At 41.6% G+C, this 10,517-nt stretch overlaps 1 pseudogene; it reads right to left on the reverse strand.

Moving 5' to 3' along the window:
- Positions 1-1,119: 1,119 nt before the first annotated feature.
- Rplp1l2 (ribosomal protein lateral stalk subunit P1 like 2) lies at positions 1,120-1,604 on the reverse strand (annotated as a pseudogene).
- Positions 1,605-10,517: the final 8,913 nt, after the last annotated feature.

Consider the following 10,517-nt stretch of genomic DNA (forward strand, 5'->3'; position numbering starts at 1 on the left):
TCTTCTGAGATCTTCTTCAACTTTTTCCTTCAGGGAGTTGAAGTTCTTGTCATACACATCTTTCACTCCCTTGGTTAGAGTTACACCAAGATATTTTATATTATTCATGGTTAATGTAAATTTGGTGTTGTTTCCCTAAATTTTTTCTAGGTGCATTTGTCATTTGTATAAAGGAGGGCTACTGGTTTCTTTGAGTTAATTTTGTATCCAGCTACTTTGCTGGAGGTGTTTACCAGCTGGAGTTCTCTGGTAGAGTTTTCAGTAGAATATATTACAGGAAAATCCTTGTTTGACCACTACAGAGATACACCTCCCTCTCACCACTATCATCTCCTTCTCACCTACCCATTTTATCCTACGTGTCTACACATGCCTCTTCTGTGACCCTGTACTTCTGATGCCACATTAAGTATCTTTCTTGGATGACGGTTTCAATTTTGATTGTGCAGTCTAGACCACTTTCCAGATGTATTTCTCCTTATTCCACTTATTTCTCATTGCCAATACGAGAAAAACTTGCCACTGATTTCTCTCGTACTCTCCATTCTCACCTTCACTCAGGACACCAGTGTTGGTGTTGAAAACTGAATGTTGAACATCTATTTGTAGACTTCAATGTGGCATCCACATTCTTACGTCCCCAGATGCTGAGGCCAACTTGATCAGGTTCACCCCACTGTAGTGTCCATATCTACAAAACAGCCAAAAGGAGACCACCTATATATCAACAATGGGAGATACAATGATAGCTAAGATTTGTTTCAATCTGAACAGTATGTGCCTAAGCATTAGAAAAAAAGACTTTTTTATACAGACATTATTGCTAGTCTGTACAACAAGGTATAGCTCATTTTTCCTATTTTATATATTAAGACACTGAGGCTAGCAGGCCTAATTTATCCAATGTAATGCAGTTGGTATGTTTTAAAGTAATGTATAGGATCCAGGTCTATCAGTCTCGAAAATTTGTAATACTATGTAGGCTCTTATGTGTTTTAATGAATAATGACAAATGAGCTCAGGAAATTTGTCTCACATTCACAGTTAGTGTAATAAAATAAATAGACATAATTATTTTTGAGGTGGCCTTTACAACTTTATGTATGTTTTGTTCTTTAACCAACTTCTTCTTTTTTTTAACTTACAGGTTTAGCTCTTTATTGGACATGTTAACAAAAGCAGTTTAGTCAAAAAGACAAAATCCCATGTCATCCTCGGATTCCTCAGATTCTTCCTTCTTTGCTTCTACTTTCTTCTCCTCAGCTGGGGCAGCAGCGGCGGATGGAGCTGGCCCACCAGCCCCTACATTGTAGATGAGGCTCCCAATGTTGACATTGGCCAGAGCCTCTGCAAACAAGCCAGGCCAGAAAGGTTCAACATTGACACCAGCTGCTTTAATGAGGACATTGATCTTATCCTCCGTGACCGTCACCTCGTTGTCATGCAGGATGAGGGCGGAGTAGATGCAGGTGAGCTTGGAGACAGAAGCCATGTTGTGGACTGCCAGCATGGTGCTAGTCACCAGATGAAGTGAGGGCCTCACCCCAACGCGGCCTTAACTTCCTCGGAAGGACCGAGCACCTTGGCGGCAGCTGAGGAAAGGCTTTAACCAACTTCTTGACTTCAAATGTTTAATTGGAACTGAGATTAGGAGGCTGTTGAATGACCTACAACATTTCTTGGGAAAGATTAAAAATCTACTTGGAGAAATATCTAAGTGCAGAAGTAGAGAAGGATAATAGATATAAATCAACCACCCTAAAATTATTGCCATAAACTTTCACATTTTCACTTTTACTCTAACACAGTGTAGACTTAGTGTGAAATCTAGTTGTTCAAGAGTGTCTACAATTGAACATACATTTGTAGACTAGAGTATCACCACATATGAGGTGAGTCAATAAAGTTCAAATAAAGGCACTGACAATACTAAAAACTAAAGTCAGCTTTGAAATGGTGTTAAGAACGAAACATCTAGGAACATAATGGCTCTAAACACCTCTGTTTACATTAGGTAGTCCCTGAGATATCATGCTGTGTTTGTGGACCTACATACACTAGGAGCATCTAAGATGGGGCAAAGCTAAGACCCAGACCACATGGGGAAATGGAAAGAACTTGCCATGGTCTCAGTGTTTACGAATCCTTAAAATTTATGGGCTGAAACCTAGCCCTAAGTTTAATACTATTAAAAGATGGAAATATTAGAATGTCATTGAGTCTTGAGTATTCCGTCCTCATGAATTGAGTTAGCTCTTTTTTAAAGAGGCCTGGTAGGATCTCTTTCCTTTGCTCTCTGTGTGAGGACATTATGCAAGTGGCATTCATAAGAAAGCGAGTCAACCCCCCGTACACACCAAAGCTGCTGGTGCTATGGTCTTGGATGGTATAGCCTTTATAACTGCAAAGAATACATTTTAGTTGTTTACAAATAAGTTGATTAATGGTATCTTATAATAGTAACCTGAGAAGAACAAGACAAAACTAAAGGTGTTAATCTGAGACTATTTCAAGTGACAAGTGACATGAGTCAGTTCATGTCAATGTTTCCATGTCAGTCCAAAAGCCAGAGCCTTTAAAATCTACAACTCCCTTTTAAATTACCAAGCTCTAGAATTACATCTGTAATTTTTTTTACCCCCATCACTGTTCCTTTATTCACTCTGCTTCAGCAACACTGGACCCATTTGTATTCCTCAAATACATTATCAGCGCTCACCATGGCGCTTAGCTCATCTCTCAACTATGACCTACTTAGTGAGTCTTTGCTGATCATTTTATTTAAAACTGTGATCATCATGTCTTTTCCTTGGCTGTACTATTCATCATCTAGTTTCATTTATTGTTTCCTCTGACAAGCCGAAGGTTTGTGCCCTCACAAAAGGAAAGATAAAATATCTTTCCTTTTCATCACTGCATCCACAGTCTAGAACAACATCTGGCACATCAGAGACACTAAATATTTGTTGGACTAAAGAACACTACCTTTGCCTTCAGATTTTGAAACATTGTAAATGGGGGGGGGGGGCGAATTGGTAACAGAAGAATTTATGTGGACCCCAGGGACTAAGCTAAGTCAATTCTAGCTCTGTAAGAAGAAAACTCTCCAGTAACCTGTGTCCCTGGAGGTGAGCAGGCATAGGACAGATACAACCGAAGTAAACAGGTCCTCAATAGGCTTCTTATTCTTTAGTTTGGTCTTCACATTTGCTTTTTGTCTTTTGAAGCAGGATCTTTCTATACAGTCCACACTGGCCTTGAATTAGTGATCCCCTTGCCTCTGCCTCTGAAGAGCTGGGTTACAGGTAGAGATCACCTAGTAAACTACTGGTTACTAGGATTTTTGTTTGTTTTTATTATGTTGGAGTAAGAAGTCATGTAGATGAACCTAGAGCTTCATGCATGCTAAATGTGTGCTCTACTATTGATCTAAATCACCAGCCATACAACTTTGCAGTAAAGAAAGCTGAAAGCAATAAAATCATCTTCCTTTTCACAATAGCCTGAAAACCCTAAAGGGGAAAAAGGGAGAGAAGAAAGAGATCTTGGGGAGGAGGTAGTAGGAGGGAAGGAGATTTATACTGATCTTGTGTTTGAGTTGGTGTTGGTGGTGGTGGTGGTGGTGGTGGTGGTGTGTGTGGCTGGGGGTTGTACTGATTCTGTGTTTGAATTAGAGGAATTCTTAGCAGAGGAAAGCAGAACTTAAATCTCTAGATCCTTCTCCTTCCCTGTTGTAGGCATGGAAAATAAGATTATCAGATTTGAAATTAGGAGCCTTTATCTTAATTTCTGGACACTATAAACTTCCTTTGTTTCCACTGCTTACATGTGCAGAAAGCTCATTCACAAGCAAGATGGAATTTTCAGTTTCCCTATTCAAACAAGGAGCTCGAGGAGTTACAAGTAAGCTACTTTAAAGTATATAAAAATGACTATTTCTTGTCTACTAGTGTGCGAGTTTATACGCAGAGATATTCATTTCTTTCTGGTTTTTTTTGCCCTCTTTTAATCTGAATCTGTTTTCTATAAACCATGTACTTCCTGTCAATGATGGCGCTACAGGGAGACCTTGGGAAGGCACAGCGAACTGTTTTGTGGGTTAGAAGGATGAAAAGGAAACTGCACTAGCATCAGGTAGAAAGAAATGGCGATAGAAGAAAGAAACTGAAGGGACAAAAGAAGGAGTTCTCAAAAGCACACAAGACAGGCATGGTGCTAAACATCTTTAATCCCAGCAGTTGGGAGGCAAAGGCAGGCTGATCTCTATAGAGTTCAAGGCAAGGCTGGTCTGCATAGAGCTCAAGACAGCTCAGCCTGCACATCCTCCTTACAAAAAAACAAAACATAAGGCATGAAAGCCCAAAGCACACTAGGAACAATTGTCTCAGAGAAGGAGACTTTGTCCCTGCTGAGGCTATGAAAGTGATTTACAATTAAGTAACTCTTCTTGAGGATATTCTCCAACTGATGGTGAAGGTCTGAGTGGGAGAAAGATTATTTGCCAAGTATCAAGGTACTCATATCAATCGATTCATTTCTATCTATCATATTTCCTCAGCCTACTTATTAGCAAGTTCAAGTAGGAGGAGAGTTGGGCCCACCTGATTAGGTACAATGACTATGGACCAAAGCGTGAGGGTGGGAGTGAGGAGAGGTAGTTCACCTCAATCCTCTGAGTCCAAAAGAGGATTCAGATCCTGTTACGCTGAACTAGGCCTGGAACTGTATGTCTAGTTTAGGTCTCAGGGGGATGGGAAACAGCACATGGTGTGTTTCAGCAGCACTCTCTGATCTGGGACAAGGTACAGGAGTCACTGCTAGAAACCATTACGTTATTACAGTGTATTGGGAAAAAATAGTGAGCTTTGAAGTCCAGCCAGAATACTGATCTGGCTGAGTGAATTTAGCCAAGGGTTTTTAAATGATCTGAGATTCCCTTCCATTTTTTATCTTAAGGCAGAGATTTATAACAATGTTATTCTCATAGATTTATGTGAGGCTTACATGAGAAAACGTAGTTAAATTGTCTGGTGTCTGGAATGTATCAATGATATTACTCATGCAGTGTTTAAAGAATTATTAGCAATGATCTTTGTCTTCTACTGCGGCCTGCATGGCACTGACCCGCAGTCACTATTCTGTTCAGTGAAATATGCAAATCTCTTTTCAATATCCTGATTTCTTGTGCATAAAACATCGATGAAATCACTTGCTCTGTCCATATGCCTTTTAGGGTCTTAAAGAAGGAAGAGGTGATGGAGGAGATTTTAAACTAGAAATTGATGCCCTTGAGTTACTTGATTTTTCTGGCTGAATCTAACTTGTAGAAATTTTGTAGTCTAGATAAAACTTAGGACTTATCCAGAGGAATGGATAATCAGTAGAACCAAGACCCCTCCTTGTGGAGAGCGGTGGGAAGTTAGCAGCTTTTCCTTAGCAGTCCCTATTTAGCATGACTCCTTATCTGTTTACTTTTGTTCTAAAGGAAAACAGAAGAAAGGCAGCTTGCTATGTAGGCATAACCCTGACTCTCAAACCACAGAACGGTGTGGAGTGGACTAAAGTGAGAGTTATGTGGTCTGGGAGGAGTTGGAGTAAATGAGCTAGAAGTGAATATGATCAAAATACGGGCCACATGTATGACATTCTCAAACTGTGTGTGTGCGCGCGCACGCACGCGCGCGTGTGTGTTTAGCAGATTCCTTCCACAGTTATGTCTTCATTTGAAAAAGACTTCCCAAGTGAGCACAGCCAGGGCAACCATCTGTCTATCTAAAAATGGAAGCATGTTTTCCACCTATTTTGTCTGGTGGTCTAATATACCAGTCATGTGGGCAACACAAATAGTAAGAGAATCCTACTTCAGGCCAAATGAATTTCTGTTGTAGGGAATACTGTTCAACTTAGTTGAAAAAAATCCTATAGGATGCTGGGTGTGGTGTTGCATGTCTTTAATCTTAGCACTATGGGGGTAGCCACAGGTACATACTGAGTAGAGGTTAGCCTTATCTACATAGCGAGTTCCAGAAGAGCCAAGGCTAGTGAGACCTTGTTACAAAACAAAAAGTCATGTAGGTTACAGACACAGTGTAATATTTTAATCTGTACTGATGGAAATTACCAATGATCAATTGATTGAGGCACAAAAAACAGCACAGAGGCCTGGGCCACTTTTGATATCTTAATGCCAGTGAATTTCCACTGAATGCAATCAGACTAGGTAGACTTCAGCAATGCTTTTGCTCCATACACCCACCCCTTGGCAATCCAAACCTACCATTCCCTAACTAAGCAGCACAGGACACAGAACTAATGTTCTGTAAAATACCCACTTGCCTCAGATGATATTCTCTATCTCCTAATTTCCTTCTGACTTTCCTTGATTCATATGATCCTGGGGTCACTTAGCTTCTTTGCTGGTTTGAGAAGGGAACCCAGGGATCTTTTCCATGGTGATCCTTTTTCAGAGAGATAGCATGACCTGAGACTAACTGCAGAAGTGCAAATTAGTCCGTGACAATGTCCAGATACTTCACGGACAGGTCTTAGAGTGTAGATGATGTGATGAGACTGACTGGGATACATGGCACAGGTTGAATGAAATATGTGAGTTTCTTCTAATTTCAGTTTCAGCTTTGGCTTGTTTCCCCTGTTGAGTGACTCCCTTAATATCTTGTTTTTTTTACAGTTTCCCTTTAAGAGAAAACCCATCACCCATAGATCACACGAATGCTGTTGTGAAACAAACAACAAGAAAACACTTTAGTGACTGGAGGTCCCTCATGAGCATAGAAGTTTATTAGCATTCAGCAAATGAAATATATGTTGTAACATACAGGCAGTGTATTAAGATATCCAGATGCCAGTGAGTGCTAGGGATGGAGAGGTCACAATGCAGATGATTCCATGGTGTCTCAGGAATGGGGAAGGGAAGCTCAGGCACAGCAAAGAGCTACAGTCCCCTTTCTATACCGGAAGAGAGAACTCTTAGACCTAGACTGGGGATGTACTGCACTTTCTAATATCTTTCTTCTTCCCCCAGCCATTTTATTTAACATGACCTAAATATACATTTCTGGTATACCCCAGCCCTTCCCCACCCCCATATACAGCAGGGAAAATAAGCACCAATAGTAACAGAAATAATTAAAGCCCCCTCTTAATAGACCCAACCCTCACAAATGTACACGCCATGTGGATTTTCTTCTTTGGAATGACTACAGGATGGAGAAACCGTGGATCAGGCCACCCAGCCATGACTGTAATAGTCACCATTCCCAAAAGTGCCATCCTGGTTAAAGAGGCAACTCAGCCATTAAAGGCTAAGACTTACAATCAAAGGACAAGAGTTCGGTTTCCAAAAGTACCATCCACTTGTGAGCTGGAACAGGGAAGGGAAGGAGGAGGCAGGATGGGGAGTCTCCCAAAGTAGCAAGAGGGACCAAGGAATCACCTAATGCCTTTTCTGGCATTACTAAATTCCTGGTAAGTCCCATTCAAGGGTTTCCCCAAGGAGATGACCAATTCCTGGAGGTTGAAATGGCATTGTCATCTGCCATCCCAAGTCTCTTGGTGTTAAATGAGCCCCTAATGCTCCTTTGGAGAAACTTAATACAACAAATCACACAATGTGGGCATGATACTTTGCAAAAACAAGCACAAACAATAAAGAAAGGAAAAGAATAAAAGTCAAGAAGCATGAGTACTTTTAAAACGTCTACACAAGAGAAGGGAGGGTTCAAAAGGAAAAAAAAACCTTAAAGCTAGAAAACATGCTGTCTGCCAAGTTCCACATGCTTGAGTTACCTGGTATTGGTCTTCAGTACATGGGCATCTTCTGTTCTTACCGTGTGGAAAGAGAATGAATAGTGTGACACAGCCAGGTGGGAGAGGGAAAAGAGGGAGGGCCCTAGACAGTTGAGATGACATCCCTCTGCATGAGCAGCAGCAATTTTTATGTCATCTATTTTTTTGTTTAAAACTGTAAACAGCACCGCTTAAAAATAAAATATATCAGAAAAGAACAATTGATAAACATTGTTTCCATGAATATAAAATGCAAACAATATAAAAATAGATAATTGGCTTTTGATATATATATTTATATATATATTAAAAACAACTTGGATGCAACATACATATGGGTAAACTTGAAGTATCCCTGGTAAACCCCCATGCCTCCCTCTAGCAAGTGAGCCTAGGGGCTGAGGGCAGTGGTGGCACTGGTGCAGGTGAAAAAGCCACTGGCGGCAGGATGAGAGCATGCACCCAGCATTCTGAGTGTGGAAAGCTACTTCCCTCCTTGAAATAGCACTAAGAGGAGGGACACTGGCATTTACTGAAACCATTATCCACGAGGCTTGTGGTCTGGTATCTAAGCTAAAGCCAGATGATCCCCAAGGTAGAGCTTCCTTGGAGAATCTAAAGCACCAAGTAATTGGCATCCTGGCTTTGGAAGAGGCCTGCTAGGTGGCTTTCCATACCCACAGTCACTGGTCCTCTATGAACTGGGCTATCAAGAAATCTTCAGGATCAGAGCTGACAATATGTAGTAGTACTGAGTAACAAGATGAAGCTAGCCTCCTTCTGTCAGCACATCTTCCCTTGAAGTCACATCCAAATGCATTGTCCAATGACCTACAATGGAGACAGGAGGTTCATCTGGCCACAGCCTTAGGGTGAACATAATAGCAGCACTTCTGGTAGTTTGTAGCATATTTGGTGCCAGCCAAGGAAGTACTTGTCCATGTTTGGACAGATACCTGGAGATTAGTTGCATATTCCATTGTTAACCATGTTGCCAACACCATATGTCCTCAGCCAAATCTTGCTTCCCCTTCTAGGCTGCAGTTAGCGTTTGCTTTAGAAACTCAAAAGGAGTCTGCTTCTGTAGACATCTTGGCTGTCCCATTTCAGGTTGTAAATATTTTGTCCCTAGGCTAGCAGCTAGGTCAGTGAAAGGACTTGCAGGCAATGATGTTACCCAATCCACAACCTTCTACTTTGCCCCAGGTCCTACTCTAAGGTATAAATTTTCAAAGTATAGCAAAAATATGTCCGAGTTATAGCAGGTCCCTTGAGAGATATTGCACTGTGCTGTCCTCCTGAACTGTTGGGGGTAACCCTCAGTTAAAGGTAGATTACCTCTTCCAAAACAGGCTGCTAGCCCTTCTCCAGTGGGCTATGGAGGCTGTTGACAGTTCTACTGCCTGCTGTAGATGGCAGCCAAATGTAAACAGGAACTCAAGCTACCTTGAACAGGCAAGAGGTGTGGGTTTTTTTTCCTGTTGTAAAGGCATTTGGTGCTTACTTCCTGCCACCCAACCAGGCCAAGTTCAGCCTCACCTTCCCAGAACAGCTTTGGTAAGAGGCCAAGTGGTTAAAATCTGGGCATGTGTCTCTTAGGACAATGTGGTTGGGGTGAGGAGGCCCTTTCTTACTCTCTTTCATTATCCAGTTCCACAAGAGATGCACTTCGTGATGTAGCCCAAGTCATCCAAGAGAGCTTATCACAGGTCCTTGTGGGGTGGTTCTGCTGATGGTGCCATGCAAAGTTATGTAGTTACTTCCAGGGGGTTAGATTTTACAATCAAGTCTGCTCTTTTGGGGTAAAGGCACAGGGCCAATCCCAAGCTTAGAAACTGTGACAGATATGAATATATCCCCTGGCAAAGAAAGTATGTCTACAAAGTAATCTTGACTCAGAAGGCCACCAGCATCTGTTCTCAAGGTAAATTGCCATATTTCCAGCAAGAGCCCTATGGACATCTTCACTTAGGAGATGTGAAGATGGCTCTGAGGTGAAAAGAAGGACATGGGCAGAAGATAAAAAAGTTCTAACTTAGATCAACATATCCATCCCCAAAATATTTCATATGGCATTTCCAATAAAGAAATCTTTTAAAAACAAGGTCTTTTCTTGCTATGTAGCCCTAACTGGCCTAGAACTCACTATGTAGACCAGGCTAGCCTCAAACTCATAGAACACCAATTGCCTCTTCCTTCCGAGTGTTGGGATAAAAGGCACATACCTCCATGCCGGACCTGATGGAGAATTTTAAAGAAACTGTCTCATATAGATGGTTAAGGAAATGTTGAGCCTGGTCAAGATAAGCCTGTCACAATGTCTTCCTGACACCAAACTCTTCCCTGGTGTTTCCAACTTCTAGACTGGGCTTGGTAGGAGGCAGAGGCAGGTGGATCTCTGTGACTTAGAAGCCTTCCTGGTCTACATGGTGAGTTCCAGGCTAGAGAGGACTACAATGTGGGACCTTGTCCGAAAACAAAACAAAATAGAAAAAAAGCTGCGTGGATGCAAGAGAAGGGAGGGTGCTGTTCAATTTCAGAAAGGATTGCAACTGCCATGCAAATCAGTCCTTTAGCTTGGCAGAGCAAGGGCACATTACAATCTTTCCTCTCAAGAAGCCTGGTCCTTGGATAATACTAAGAACTTGGCTAACTGAAAGATGAAAGCTTTTTAGCGTGCCTGCAACAGGTGAGGTGCCTTTGGCATCCTG

The sequence above is a fragment of the Rattus norvegicus genome, chromosome X (assembly GCF_021556685.1).
Source record: "Rattus norvegicus strain SHRSP/BbbUtx chromosome X, alternate assembly SHRSP_T2T, whole genome shotgun sequence".
NCBI classification, from domain to species: Eukaryota; Metazoa; Chordata; class Mammalia; order Rodentia; family Muridae; genus Rattus; species Rattus norvegicus.